The sequence below is a fragment of the Symphalangus syndactylus genome, chromosome 4 (assembly GCF_028878055.3).
Source record: "Symphalangus syndactylus isolate Jambi chromosome 4, NHGRI_mSymSyn1-v2.1_pri, whole genome shotgun sequence".
NCBI classification, from domain to species: domain Eukaryota; kingdom Metazoa; phylum Chordata; class Mammalia; order Primates; family Hylobatidae; genus Symphalangus; species Symphalangus syndactylus.
The window spans coordinates 57,954,081-57,970,727 of record NC_072426.2 but is presented as its reverse complement, the minus strand read 5'-3'; positions in this window follow the sequence as shown (position 1 = coordinate 57,970,727).

Genomic DNA, 16,647 nt, shown 5'->3' with positions numbered 1-16,647 from the left:
GCATCCGCCTCATCCACACACTGGGACCCAAGGCAGAAGCCAGTCGCAACACACCTGGACTAGCTGCAGGTTGAGTGCAAAGCCACTGCAGGCACAGAATCCTGGCTGATATTGCGAGCAGCAGAGCACAGTATGCCAGCCTGAGTGGGTGGAGTGAGCGCAGCTGGCTTGAGCAAAGCCTGGGCAGAGGCACTGCCAGCCATGGAGAATTCCAGTTGGCAAAGTGGCACTAAAGAACCCCATGTTAATATTATAACTCTTTGTTTCCTCTAGCTCAGAAAATAGTTATTTAGTCCACATAATGTTTAGGGGGGCACAATGTGCATGCAAAAGAAAAGTTCAAATTTATCCCACTTGTTTTCTATCAAAATAACTATGTGAAATTGCTAAAATTCAAGAGTTTTTGAAGAGGGGGTATATTCTGGTCCCAATATTAGCTCTTTCACTTAGAGGAAAAAAGCAGCTATATGAGTAAAGTATGCCAAATAAAGAGTGGAGTTGAAACACAGGGAGAAAAATAATTTTTAATTAAGAATTCACTGTTCCATCACTCCATTTTAGATAGGGGAGTGGGGCCAAGACAGTTTAAGCAACATGGTCACAAACTAGTAGCTTATTTAGATAATTGTATGGTAGCACAAAGTAAGGAAAACAAAGTTTAAGGTGTCTTTAGTTTTTACATATTGCACAATATATTGCTATACATGATCAGAAAATGAGAGATTCCTAATACACAGGGCCTGAAAATAGAAAAAAATTGTTTATCACTATAGGCAGTCAGCCTGGGTATAAAAAAAGTGAAGCCAGTCACCTGCAGGAACAGAACCAGTAGTGAGGTCATAGATACAAAGTTCGGAACCTCTCTTAAAAGACGAGTGCAGCTATAGCTTTTCAAAATTTTCGAAAAAAGAGCTCTCATGGCGCCACTGCACTCCAGCCTGGGTGACAGAGCAAGACTCTGTCTCAAAAAAAAAAAAAAAAAAAGACAAAATGAGTAATTTCTGACTATAATTTATATCATATGAGAAAGTAACAGATTTTGTTGAAAGACCCTTTGAGAGTAATACCTATAATTTACTTGTGTCAACTTAGAACTCTGAAATTTTCAAAAGATAGTAACAATTTTGTTGGGTTATTAAAAAGGATAAAGTAGTCAGCCTTCCTTGATTTTCACTATTGTTCTTTGAGTGTTGCTCATGATTGGTGTTTGATTCTTTCCTTTTTTGGTGTTTATTACTTTGTTTATTCATTAGGGTAAGAGTAAAAGCTCATAGTATGATAATCTTTACAGGAAATTACTTTCCCTCTCTTAACATACCCCTACAGATATACTAACCTAAAAATTGACAGAATTTTGCTCATGCCTTTCATTCCATAGCTGAGCAAAAATTCACCTGACTCTTCAATTTCAGAATCATTATGTATTTGAACTCTGTGTATGGCTTCATGGGATAATGTAGTGGAATACTGAGAGAGAATCTATCTGGCATTGTCATATAGTTGCCATTTTATTTTTTATTTTTATTTATTATTTTATTTTATTTTTTATTTTTTTGAGACGGAGTCTCGCTCTGTCACCCAGGCTGGAGTGCAGTGGCGCCATCTCTGCTCACTGCAAACTCCGCCTCCTGGGTACAGTCCATTCTCTTGCCTCAGCCTCTGAGTAGCTGCGACTACAGGCGCCTGCCACCACGCCCGGCTAATTTTTTGTATTTTTCGTAGAGACGGGTTTTCGCCGTGTTAGCCAGGATGGTCTTGATCTCCTGACCTCGTGATCTGCCTGCCTCGGTCTCCCAAAGTGCTGGGATTACAGGCGTGAGCCACAGCGCCCGGCCCATATAGCTGCCATTTTAAACCTGAATATAGTAATTTTGAGGATAATGACATACGTCAGGGGAAAGAAAAGAAACTACCATTGAAATATTATTATTGGGTACGCTGTAGTTTTTAAAAAGTAAATCACGTAATAAAAACTTAAAATGCCAAAAAACGTCAAGTCACCAAATACAAAGGCAAATCTATTAACATTTCAAAACTTGCATTTTATACAAGCATTTTCCTTCCCTCCCTCCCTCCCTCCCTTCCTTCCTTCCTTCCTTCCTTCCTTCCTTCCTTCCTTTCTTTCTTTTTTGAGATAGAGTCTCACTCTGCTGCCCAGGCTGGACTGCAGTGGCGCGATCTTGGCTCAATGCAAGCTATGCCTCCTGGGTTCACGCCATTCTCTGGCCTCAGCCTCCCAAGTAGCTGGAACTACAGGCATCCGCCACCAAGTCCGGCTAATTTTTATTTTTATTTTTTTTGTATTTTTAGTAGAGATGAGGTTTTACAGTGTTAGCCAGGATGGTCTCGATCTCCTGACCTCATGATCCACCCGCCTTGTCTCAAAAAGTGCTGGGATTACAGGCGTGAGCCACCGTGCCTGGCCACAAGAATTTTCTTAATAAGTGAGGTGAAACAACAAATTCACCTGAACCAAGATTCAAATAGGATATAGAAGTAACTAAATCTTACAGTTAAAAATATCAGAATACATCTAGCAAAAAAAGATTTAAAATATTACATATATTTAAAAATCAATATAATATTATGGGCATACATATTTTGTTGACAATTTAAAAAATATTTAGCAGGTACTTGAATATTTGAAATTATATAAAACCAATTAAAATGTATTTGGGAGAAAATGCAGGTATTTCAGGTAACAATCAGAGTACACTTAAAGCCTTAGAGAAATAAAAAAAACACATTATCTTCCTCCAATTTGTTTTTTTTTTTTTCTGAGACAGAGTCTCGCTCTGTCGCCCAGGCTGGAGTGCAGTGGCGCCATCTCGGCTCACTACAAGCTCTGCCTCCCGTGTTCACGCCATTCTCCTGCCTCAGCCTCTCCGAGTAGCTGGGACTACAGGCGCCCGCCAACACGCCCGGCTAATTTTTTATATTTTTAGTAGAGATGGGGTTTCACCGTGGTCTCGATTTCCTGACCTCATGATCTGCCTGCCTCGGCCTTCCAAAGTGCTGGGATTACAAGCGTGAGCCACCGCTCCCAGCCGAGTTTGAAACTTCATAACAGAAGAGGTAGTGCCTTGTGTACTACTTGAAGAAAGCACACCATCCTGGCTAACAAGGTGAAACCCCGTCTCTACTATAAAATACAAAAAAAATTAGCCGGGCGTGGTAGCGGGCGCCTGTAGTCCCAGCTACTTGGGAGGCTGAGGCAGGAGAATGGCATGAACCCGGGAGGCGGAGCTTGCAGTGAGCCGTGATGGCGCCACTGCACTCCAGCCGGGGTGACAGAGCGAGACTCCGTCTCAAAAAAAAAAAAAAAAATTGGCGTAAATTAAATAAATAAACCAGTGTATTTGAACAGCTAGTGCAGAGTCTAAACTATGAATGCACACTAGAAGATGTCAATAAATTGTAAGAAAATAAACCTAGAAGAAGGGGGTAGTAGAAATCTGTAACAGAAAAAGATTAATAAACTCAAAAATTTGTATTGTCTATAGTAGAACTCCAAAATTGAATATTTGAAATTAGTTATGATGCATGTAAATTGGGAATAATAATATTTATTTTGGTGAAGATTTATTTGAAGCACTAAAAAAAAAATCACAAGTTAAATAATGCTTTATTGTCTACTATAGAGAGCTGAAACACAACTTTAATACAAGTTTAATAAATAATGCTTTATTGTCTACTATAGAGAGCTGAAACACAACTTCTTAGGACAATAACAATCACTGACACCAGAGTCTTAGCTATAAGAAGAGAGAGGTTTGAAGCCCAGGAATTTAGAATAGAATAGGATTGGCATTGAATTGACATTAAAAAGTATTCAGGAAGGGATCTAGTAAATTAAATACTGTATTAAATTGGCTTACCAACTTTTTCAGAGGAGTAAACTCAAGAATCTATGAACAAAGACTAATTTAATGGGATGTAGTATGTTCATTTTCATGAATGTACATATTTGTTTCTAAGAGACTTTAAAGCTTAATTATCAAAATAACAGGAATTTGTAGTTAAAATTGCTAAATTCTCTTCACAAAGTACTTCAGGTATTTAGAAGCAGAGCTGAAATCATAATTTATGTATTCCTAGTTATATATTCAATTAGTTGGGCTTATTCAAAAATTCCTGATTGAGTTGAAACAGAGCAGGTATTGAATTGGTTATTGTACAGAGTGAACCATATATGCTAATATAAAATTTAGTGCCCAAGTAAAAATATTAATTTTAGATGAAGTTTTTCCCAATGAATAACATCCTTAACAGCCCATTTCTAGAAAAATTATAATGGAAGAATTGGCAGTTAGACTAATGAGTTTAAATTTTTATATCCCAAATAATTTTGTCTTGTATACAATATATATCTTCAAATCGATTTGTTTTAATAATAAAGAGAAATAGTGCTCACGGATTGCTTGAAGTCAACAGCACATTGCGGTTACATGTGGTTCTTTATAAGTATGATGGTCCTTGTTTTCTGTCAAACTCCCCTGAGCTTAAAGGGAAATATGGCAACAAAACTTTGACAATTTCTCATAAAAGCAATACTGAATGTGGTGAAATCTACTCTAAAATCTCAGTGTTGAATATTGAACAACCAATTTATTATGGATAGATTTTTACCCATATAAATAATGTGAATGTCTAAAATAAAAAAAAAAATCCTGATCAAGAATCTCTAACATACCTTAAAGTCAAAAATGGCAACAACATAAAAGCTCTATAGACCTGACAGTCTGATGAAAAGTTCCCATTGTGGCACTATCTTTTAGAAAATATATAAATCAAGTGATTACAACCACTCTTTCTTTTTTTAAATTGGCCTGTAAAGTTACTGGCAGAAAATCTTTAAATTCCAAATGAAAAATAATAATGCAATAACCACACTCAGCTATGACCTGAAAAAATGTATAACAATCAATGTAATGAAGACTGTCTAAACTTGAGTGTTTTTTTTTTTAAAGACAGAATAATACATCCATATATAAAGGTCATTTTGCCAGCCAAATATTCTCTGCAGGGGAAAAAAATGCTGATAAACATTCATTTTTCTTAGGTTGTAATATATTTTTACATCTTAGAAATGCAAGGATTCTGTTTCCAATGTTTAAAATAATCCTCTGGGAAATGAAAACATCTCTGCAGGAGGCTATTGTAAATATATGTATCATTCACCCTGTATGTTTGTGAGGAAAAAATATTTTAAGCATTAAATATTTTAAACTACCATGAGTTTAAAAGTCTATGTTTGTGGAAAAATGAAAAAATAAATATAAAATTCTTGGCTGAGAAAAGCCTTTAATATAGACACACTATAATAATTTATGTGTGTTCTGGATATCCATGCCTAGCAGAAGATCCCTTGTCTTTTCTTGAAGAACCATTGATATCGATACTTCAAACGAAAATCAAGAGATAGTCCACTATCTGTTCTAAACAGAAGTTTATACAAATTGTACAAAAAAGTTTTATTATTTATCTCTAAATTTTATATTAAAATTTTCACTAAAATGCTTTATAGTGAAGATACCATAGCTGTCCCTGTAAATTACATACCATTGCACACTACATAGATGGATCAGAAGGTATAGATGAATCTTTTAAAAAATTGAATTTCATGTTAACATGATGGCATACACTATTTGTGTTGAAGTTCTTTCCATTAAGCACATTTTTCGATGGATGTTGGGGCAGGGTATGGTTTTGGGATGAAACTGTTCCACCTCAGATTATCAGGCATTAGATTCTCATAAAGAGTGCACAACCTAGAGCCCTCACATGTACAGTTCATAATAGGGTTTGAGATCCTATCATGCAGCTGCTGATCTGACAGGAGGCGAAGCTCAGGCAGTTATGCTTGCTCGCCTGCCACTCACCTCCTTCTGAGCAACCTGGTTTCTAACAGGCCATGGACCAGTATCAGTCCATGGGCCAGGAGTTGGGGACCTTTTCTTTAGAGTAGTTTTTCTTATGTTACTGTGATATAGTATATAATGTATAGTAGAAAATACGCAAGTGTTAATGTCAATCCAAATTTAGAATTAGACTGGTCTCTACTACTTCTTACTTTGTGATCATGGGAAATTTTATTAACCTGTTTAGTGTGTTATTTGTATCACATCTGGGAAGGTTGTTGAGAATTACATCTGGTGCTTGTAAATCCCTTGCTATGTCATAAGTATTCAATAGATTATAGATAATTTAGTTATAGTATTCTACATTAATATTGAACATATTATTATTGAAACCTTAATTTCTTGGTCTGAGCTTTTATTTATTGAGGGCCTATTATATGCTTGAAATGAAAAAGAGCTAAAAACACTAAAATGAAAACACAGACAAATAACTCCCTGCTCTTAAAATCTTTCTGGCAGAAAAGAGAAACATTAAATATATCTGTCAGTAAAATTTCATGAGTGGTTTAATCCAGAAACATATCAGCATAGCATAGGGGTATAAATTAAGGATACCTAGGGGTATCATGTTAAGTTTGTCTGAGAAAGTGACAATTCAATTGAAATATAGATAAACAGTTGTAATTAGATCAGTGAAGGTGGAAAAGTGTAGAATTAAAACATTGACTCATAAACTATGAGTCTCAACTTTGGCTGCACATGAGAATTAGCTGGAGAAGTTTTAAAAAATCCCACTGCAGACATCAACTAACATACATTAAATCAGAAGCTCTGTGGATGAGATCTAGGCATAACTTTTTAATGATCCTCAGGTGATTCCAATGCACAGATAATTTTGAGAACAACTGACTCAGAGAAATAAAAACTATAAAATTTTAAAGAAATGATTTCAGTTGCGCTAAAGTATAGAACGAAAAAAACGTTAGAGACCAGTGGGCACAAATCCCAAGTTTAATTTTTTTAATTTAATTAGAGTGCTTCAGTTATTCAGTAATAGCTAATGAGATATGATGTAAACTTTCTTTTGACCACATTTGTGGCTCTTAACACCTTCCAATTTTTCTATTATGGTACCATGTCATGTATTTTAATGTTCTGTTTGCTATCTTCTGGGCACATTCCTTTGTTAATGATGTTCTTATAGTGAGTTAATTAGGATATATCACAGTGCCCTAAATTGGGTCTGAACAGAAAAGACAGTGAAACACATTCACCTCACTTGCCCCATGTGGGGGGATGTATTTGATACTTAACAAAGAATGCTGTGATGATTGAAATAAACTTGAATCAATAGAGTGCTGTGGAAAAAACACTGGACTTGATGACAAGAAATGATGTATGCAAATTACTAACACCTCACAGAATGATGTTGGGAATTTGGACCTATTATTATAGAATAAAGTGAGCAAAGGAGAACAGTTCTATGAATGGCAATTTGTGGTAGTCAAATTATGGTTTCTGACTTTTTTTTCTACTTAGTTCTCTTTTTGTAACACGAGACACGTTTTCTAAGGTCCTTTGCAATATTATGAGTTTATCTGCAAACTGTTTCTCTATACAGTGTTAACACTGAATGGAAATATAATGAACACTAAGTGCAGTGTAAACATGAGTTTTCTTAAGCAGCTCAGTTCTTCCTAAACCATACTCTGAAAGCTATATTTTTTGACCTTGTGAAAGATAATTACCCTTATTATGTCTTTGACTTCAACTGTTAAAAAAAGCCATAGACTATTAACTATGCTATAGAAATTGTGAGATGCTTATAGAAATGCATTTAATTATGTTTTCATGATGCTTTGAAACTCTTGAAAGAAATGTTATAAAATAGCAGAGGCTATTTTAAGTATAGTGTTTTCTTTTGTGATTATTACTGTTTAATTTTTATAGAAAATTAATAATCATTACTGGTGGAAAGTATCGGAGTCACATGGTGGTGAATCCGTATGGGTCTGCAGGAACCTTAATTCTTGCCTCCTTAGAAGAAAGAATTTGATTTTTTGTCCTTGTGATAGTTTGCTGAGAATGATGGTTTCCAGGGTGGGGGGAGGGGGGAGGGATAGCATTAGGAGATACACCTAATGTTAAATGATGAGTTAATGGGTGCAGCACACCAACATGGCACATTTATACATATGTAACAAACCTGCACGTTGTGCACATGGACCCTAAAACTTAAAGTATAATAAAAAAAATTTAAAAAAAGAAGAAAGAATTTGACTGACAGGCATAAGGCAGAAAAATAGACTGAGGCAAGTTTCAAAGCAGGAGTGGAAGTTTATTAAAAAGGTTTAGAACAGGAAGGAAAAGAAAGGAAGGAAGGAAAGAAAGAAAGGAAGGAAGGAAAAGAAAGAAAGGAGGGAAAGTACGCTTGGAAGAGGGCCAGGCGGATGACTTGAAACCAAGTGTACCACTTGACCTCTTGACTTGGGGTTTTATACATTGACAAACTTCCAGGATCTTGCACTACTTCTCCCCACCCCTGAGATCTTATTGGGAAGCTTCTGATCAGTTTCACGAGTTTTCTATCTGTATCTATTAGTAGACTGCCTTTCCCTAGTGCTGGCTGTGATCAATTATTACTTTAGAGAAACAGTTAACAACTGCCTGACCATCACCTGATGGTCGCCCAACACTCCTGGTGTGTGAGGGGTGGTGGTGAAGGGAGAGCCCTCTCCTACCCTGTTCATACCTGACTAGCTACCTACTGTAACATTAATCACTATCTTTTATTAAGCATTGACGTTCTGGGGACTGTTGTAAGGTTTTAAATTTATTCAATTGTTTTATTCACTAAAATCCTATAAAATACTTATTAGCTTTATTTTACAAATGAGAAAGCTTATGCTAAAGAGAAAAAGTAGCTTATCCACTAACACACAGTAGGAATTAGCACTCATAGAATCATAGGATTCAGAGTTTATGGGAATCAATATTATTTCAAGTTTCTTTTCTGTTTGAATATTTTAATCACTGGCATTAAGAATAATCTGTGTGAGTCGTGGTTAAGAAAGATTAATTAATAACCCACTATATGTCAAACAAGGTCAAACAAGGTGCTGGTCACTAGAGTATGGTGGTGAATTTAAAAAATATGGTCACTGCCTTCATGGATTCTAATGGAGCATCAGGCAAAACCAAGCTATAAGGCAGGTATAGTAGGTAATATTAAGAAAGTTGAGGCTGGTGCGGTGGCTCTCACCTGTAATCCCAGCACTTTGGGAGGTCCAGGTGGGCAGATCACCTGAGGTCAGGAGTTTGAGACCAGAGACCAGCCTGGCCAACATGGTGAAACCCTGTCTCTACTAAAAATACAAAAATTAGCTGGGAGTGGTGGTGGCCACATGTAATCCCAGCTACTCAGGAGGCTGAGGCAGGACAATTGCTTGAACTCAGCAGGCAGAGGTTACGGTGAGCCAAGATTACGCCACTGCACACCATGCTGGGTGACAGAGCGAGACTCCATTTCCCTGCCTCCAAAAAAAAAAAGTTGATTATGGCTCAGCATGTGTAACAATTTATGTAGGAGTTTATTTGACAGAAGATGATTAAGAAAAAAATGTCTCTAACCAGAACTGTATAAGGTGAGATTGAAAGAACAAAATGAGAGGCCTATGAGAAATGAGATAATTTCAGCCAGAGGAAATAACATATCCAAAAACTTTGTGACTTCTATGGTTGTAGCAGACTCATTAGGAGAGGGGTGAAATGGAATATGGTTGAAGCATACATGGCCTTAAAAGATCATCATAAAACATTTGATTTTCATTTTAATTCCAACAATAATTCATTCCAGGTTTTTTTTTAGTTTGTTTTGTCTTATTGTTTGTTAATTGAATGAATTATTTCTTTCTGTATCTTATAAATTGTGTTATAAGTAACATCTTAGTTATGGACTTAAATGGCAATATTGATAATTGCTAGAGGCTCAATGTGAGACTCTGAAGTCTACAGAGCCCCAATTTTAAAGAAGCCCCACACTTTTGTGGGATTTACCTCCAGAAACCCTGCCAGGTTCTCAGTGAGGATCCAAGAAAGATGCCCTCAAGACTCTGGCAGGGCTTAGAGAAGGGTGGCACCCATTGTAAAGCCTCTGTCCTCCATTACAAATGCTCACTCTCCAGTAGATGGATTTTGTTTAAGTTTGTGAAGTAGAATCCTCTACACTTTTCTTCCTCTCCAGCTTTCCTGTGTCATTTAAGGGGAACAAGCACAAAGTTAACAAAAAATATGGCTTCAAGGAAACAACACTGGGAATGTTACAGTCAGGGAGACGAATAAAAGGCAAGGAAACAAACAACGACAACAACAACAACAAAAACAACAAAAACAAAAAAGCTACACCACTGGAGAAATGATATAAATGTTAACAAAGACTATCACCAAGACAGCCTTAAAGTTCCCCTCAGTTTGACTGAAATTTACAGAGGCTTCTTCAGGCCCCTGACCTTCATTTTCTTATTTACTTTTGAAAACTAGGGTGTAATTGTAAATGATTCTTCTGCTCCTCTGGGATGTTAAAGTTTGAAGACTCTTGCCAGGACTTTCTCAATGACCTGGGGGCCATCCCTTTGAAATATAATCAAGGAAGATAGTCCCTTGTCTCTGTTTCTGTGGGAGGGTAGGATCCTAACCTTGTTTCTCCTATCTGTGAAACTACCTCCTATTGGGAAAATAGAAACAAGCTTACTTTTCCTTTGAGTATAGTCAATTAGATGGCCTAAGAGCCACCCATCCCGGTTTTTAAAAGCTCTCCTGCCTTTTGTTAGAGTGGAGTTGAGTATCCAGACTTGGTATGTTCTCTCTTCCACATGGCTAACAATAGTATTGGAAAAAAAAATCAATTTCTGTTTGTTCATCTTTGTCCATTGTGATACAGTTTTCTTTATTTTTATTTTCTTTTATTTTTTTGAGATGGTCTCACTCTGTCACCCAGGCTGGGGTACAGTGGCATGATCAAAGCTCACTGCACCCTCTGCCTCTCAGGCTCAAGTGATCCTCCCACTTCAGCCTCCCAAGTAGCTGGAACTACAGTCCTACACCACCACATCTGTCTAATTATTGTATTTTTTGTACAGTGAGGGTTGCATCATTTTTTCTAGGCTGGTCTCAAACTCCTGGGCTCAAGTGATCCACCTATATTGGCCTCCCAAAGTGCTGGGATTACAGGCATGAGCCTCTACACCTGGCCCGGTGTGATTTTTTAACATTTCGTTGGTGCCATGACCCTGATCAGGACTGGAACCTCCATGAAACTCTGGATCTTTCGCCCTAAGGAAAGTGCACACCCCTCACACCCGTGTTGACTTTGGCTAGACTCTAGGAGATACTTCAGTGAGTCTGAATCTTGATTCTGTGCTATAGACATTTTGAGGCATGACAGGAGTGGATTTTGATTCTTTTGAGCAATTATATAAGGGTTAGAGTCCCCTTTTGGGTTAATATCCTTGCACATTTTAGAGTCTTACAAAACCAGAGACCTCCTGTTATAATGGAAATAGATTCGCAATCTACTGATACTCTTCTGCCTCATATTCCTGCTCACTATGTGCTAGGGGACTACACTACATGCTCTGTCCACTTCCTTTTTTTTCTTTGGCATGATGTTAGAAAGGATAATTTAAAACTTCAATTGCCTTTTTGGGAAACAAGATCTCCTGAAGCTGGTTCATCTAAAACTTCTCCCATCTCTCACTTCCAGTTTTCTTTCTCTCTTGCCCACCTTTAAGCTTTCCTGTAGCTCCCTAAAATCCTTTGATCTACCTTCTCCATCCCTTTACCCCTGAATCATCTTTTTCTTCCTACTTCGGCCCCTCAAATCCCAATATTCACTTGAATTCTGGGTCCCCTGACCTCTTCAGAGCACTGAAGGGGTTCATGCACCCCAATAGTACCAGAAGAGCTAATAGAAAACAGATGGGGTATTTCATCTATTCACATGGGTTTTGGAGACACCCAGATATCTTCTTGGTGTCCCTTCAGCTCCTCACCCAAAATTTAGTCTACAGCCTTCACAAAATTACATATCAGTGCACAAAACAATATTAAACGCCTTCTTCACAAATATTGGTGGGAAGCTTTAGCCCTCTTATTGGGACAGTAACCACAATTTGTCTCAATTGTCAGAAACACAATTCTGATAAAATCTAAAATCAAACAGAGTTGAGAGTCAACAGCTACAAAAACAGGTGACTTTTGTATTGCTGTGTTTATGCCTGACTCATAGCTAAAGTTTTAGAATGAAAGCTAAAAGATCTTTATTTACATCTGTCTCATATATATTTATGTATACATTAGGTTACGAATGTGACATTTTCCTACCTCCAGATGGTATTACCAAATTCATTTATAGAATCACTTAAAGGAGCTCTATTATAATTGCCATAGAAATAAATAAGTGCTAATATATTAAATATTCCTAAATATAGAAACTAACCCAAATGTTTTAAAGATTCAGATTTATATAATTTGAGTAAGCCTTTGGCAAATAAGACTTATGTAATATTTGTTTACGGAACAAAGGCTATGTCTTCTGAGTAATCAGCATTAAGTATAATAAGATATGTATTTTCTTCTACATGAGTTTACTAATTGAATAAGCTAATATTATATTTATAGGATATTTAATATTCTAAAAATAAATTTGATTTGATCAAATTCAATCATGACAAATTTTATTTAAAAATATGTTATAATATGTCTGTTTTAAAATAATTTTCAAAATATGTTTGGTAACTTGAAAACTTAGAAATACTAAATAAAATAATAAATATTCATCAAACATTGACATTATTCTAAGTGAGATAAAATACTGAAACATTATTAAGCGTAAGTTTAAGTTTATATAATTTTGCATCTTATTTTTATATGGTATGCAAAAAACAAATGTATTTGAGTCTGTTAATAAAAATGTTTATTTTTAGCTCACTGAGAATCTGGAATATAGATTTTAGAATTTATAAATTTTAATATGATGTGATGCAGATAAGACAGACAGTGTTTGTAATATGTATTCAATACTGTTGAGTGATATTTCAGTGAAGTAAATAATATGTCACATTTTATAGAAAGTAAGCCATATGCTTAGCAATTTAAAACTAATATCCACGAGCACTAATTTAATAATAGATGTTAAATATGGAAATCTAACCAATATCTACTCTCTCCAAACTTGTTCAACATAGTTTAGTAGCAAAAAAATCAGACGTGGAAAACTTGTGCTCAAATCCTGATTCTGCCACTCTTAAGCAATTGAACTCTAAGGAAGTTATTTAGTCTCCCCAAGGTTCAGTTTCCTCACAAAGATAGTAATACTAGAAATCATAACTGTGTGTGAGTATTCAATACTATTTATGAATTTGAAAATATTTACCCAGTAAACACTGGGCAGTTTTATTAGCAAATATTTTTCAAAGAGAAAACCAAACCTTCATGTATGTGGAAATAAAAAAAAAATCCAATTTGATTATATTTGCACAAAAATGTATTTATTATATTGCACAAAAATATTTATTCAAATATATATTTTGAATATAAAATATTCTGGGACTTGTGGAGTCATTGCACAACCGAAGGGCCAATGTTCTAGAGAGAAAAGAATGAGAGGTGAAATTATATTCTGAAATTGTTTTTTATGGATGTAATTTACTAATATTCAGATAAGACAGCCTCTGAAAAAAAAAAAAAAAGAAAAAGAATAGAGTTTTTGTAGTATTGTTTTGCTGAATAAACTTCGTTTAAAGTTTGCAAACTGATGATGTGCTAGAATAAATACACCAAGAAATTAATTGATGCCAGATTATCATAAAACCATCAGATCTCATGAGAACGCACTCACTATCAGGGGAACAGCATGGAGGAAACTGCCCCCATTATCCAATTACCTCCACCTGGTTCTGCCCTTGACACGTGGAAATTATGGACATTACAATTCAGGTGAGATTTGAGTGGGGCCATAGAGCCAAACCATATCAGGCCATTTGCCTCTAAAAAGGGATATCTGAGACTGGGGAATGTATAAAGAAAAAAGGTGTAAATACCTCATGGTTCTGCAGGGTGTACAAGAAAGGTGATACTGCATCTGCTCTGGTAAGGGCTTCAGGGAGCTTACAATCATAGCAGAAGGTGAAGGGGGAGCAGGTGTGTCAGATGATGAGAAAGGGAACAAGAGAGCAAGGAAGGAGAGGTCCCAGACTTTTAAACGACCAGATCTCATGTGAACTAACTGAACAAGAACTCACTCATCACTGAGGAGATGGTGCTAAACCATTCAGAGAGATCTGCCTCCGTGATTCAATCACCTCCCACCAGGACCCACCTCCAACTTCAAAATCAGATTTCAACATGAGATTTGGAGGTAATCTTTAAAGTCCTCAAATAAAATAATTTCTATATGCTTTAGAATCCTCAAAGAAAACTTTACTTTAGAGTCCTCAAAGAAACTTCTTCAGGGTCCTCAAAGAAAATAACTTCCTTAGAGTCCTCAAATAAAATAATTTCTATATCCTTTACAATCTCTTTCAATGGAATGTGAAATAATGATAACTTTATGCAAAAAAGTTAATAAAATCTGTAACAAGTAGAAATACATTAACAGAATACTAAAAGCAGGCTTTTAGGAGGAAGTAGTTGATGATAGCAGGAGGATTGAAGGAAATGCAGGAAAGAATGAAAATCAAGTAAAATATATATATGTGAGAAAAAATATACAGCCAGGCGCAGTGACTCATTCCTGTAATTCCAGCACTTTGGGAGGCCAAGGCAGGTGGATCACGAAGTCAGGAGATCAAGACCATCCTGACTAATATGGTGAAATCCCGTCTCTACTAAAAATACAAAAAAAAAAAAAAAAAAAAAGCCACGTGTGGTGGTGGGCGCCTACAGTCCCAGCTACGTGGAGGTTGAGGCAGAAGAATGGTATGAACCTGGAAGGTGGAGTTTGCAGTGAGCCGAGATCACGCCACTGCACTCCAGCCTGGGTGACAGAGGGAGACTCCATTTCAAAAAAGAAAAAAAAAAAAGAAAAAGAAAGAAAAAGAAAAAGCATACATGTGCATGCCTATATTGGTTTAATTATATGCAGAAATACAAGTGTAGAAACAATAATGCAAAATGAAAGAAGGCCAAGTAGATTTTTGTGTTCTATGGTTTTAATAGTTTAGGGAAGTTGTAAAAGTAATTTTATATTGTAATAGGTCACTAATGTATATTGTAACTCCATTATAACCACTGAAAAAATAATAAGATGACGTATATCAAGTTAATGAGAAAAATAACAAATATTCTTTGAATCTAAATAAAAATACTAAAAGAAAATACAAAAGTTAAAATAAAAACTACAGTAATATGATATAAACACAAGTTTGTCAGTAAATTAAATATAAGTAGGTGAATTTTATGTACCAATTAAAAATTGGATTGTTAGAATGATTACAAATTTTACAATATCTGTATATAAGAAACAGAACTTAAATTTAAGAATAAGAAAAAGTTACGCATAAAAGGATGAAAACAGATACAAGCAAATGCTATTAAAAGAATGTTGGTGTATCTACACTTATTGCTGACTAATGAAAAAGTGAAGTATAAAGGAGATACTGGTAATGATAAAGATGAAAATATCGACATAAAGTTACATTTAAAATCTGTGTGTACTGAATAGTTTTAAGTATACAAAACAAAATCAAATGTATGAGTAGGAGAAATTGACAAATTCACGCCCAAATTAGTTAATTGGTAAAACAGGTAGTAAAAAGTCAATAAACAGTTTAACAGATCTATAAAACAAACTGAATATCATAACATAAACAAAATGTCGAACCAAAAAAGCCACACACATAAGATGATGCCATTTAAATTTTAAAAGCAGGCAAAACGTACCTATGATCTGATAAATCAACACAGGGGTTACCTATGAGTGGGTTAATGATTGTGAGGGAGCACAAGGGAAAGTTTTGAAGTTTGAATTATTTTCTGTTCCTATACATGGTGCTGGTGACACGAGTCTATTCACTTCATGAAAGTTCAAGTTGTGCAATTATGGATTATGCATTTTATATATGTTACATTTTTATAGAACATTTTCTTTAAAACATGCCATCCACAAATAAACACACACACATACACATATATGTACACAAAAGATATTATGTGGTTAAAGAATAAAATAATAGCTTGCTTTCTTTTGAGATGAAAAAGAAAGCATCTCCACTCTCTGACAACTTTAGAGATATTTCAGGATACTGCATCAGAATTTCTTGTATTGAGAAACTTTCTTTGTATCAGTTATCTTAACATTCCATTAAGTCACTTAAAAAATTATAATAAAATAGCTTGATTCTCTTTCCCATCCCTAGGCAGAAGGAGGGAGAAAACTTGACAAACTGTTTCATTAAAACAGCCTGGAAAGTGTTTTTTAAAATCAAAGGTAAAAAGTGAATTGGTGTCCCTAAAATTTAAGAGAAACCATGTTGGCCAAACAAAATAACATATAGGCATTATCACTCCATCTGTCTCCATCTATCACATACCACCCCTTTCTGTTTTTGTTTATACACAATATTCACTTTCCCTACCTGACATAGTTTAATTATTTCATGTAAATCAAAAGCACACTTTGCCCTCCTTCAAGAAAGAGTAGAGCCAAAGTTCAATTACTACTGAAACTGAAAGTTCAAGATCTCTAAGTGATGTTCATTCCTTGTTTTGAGTTGCTTAAGCCACACCT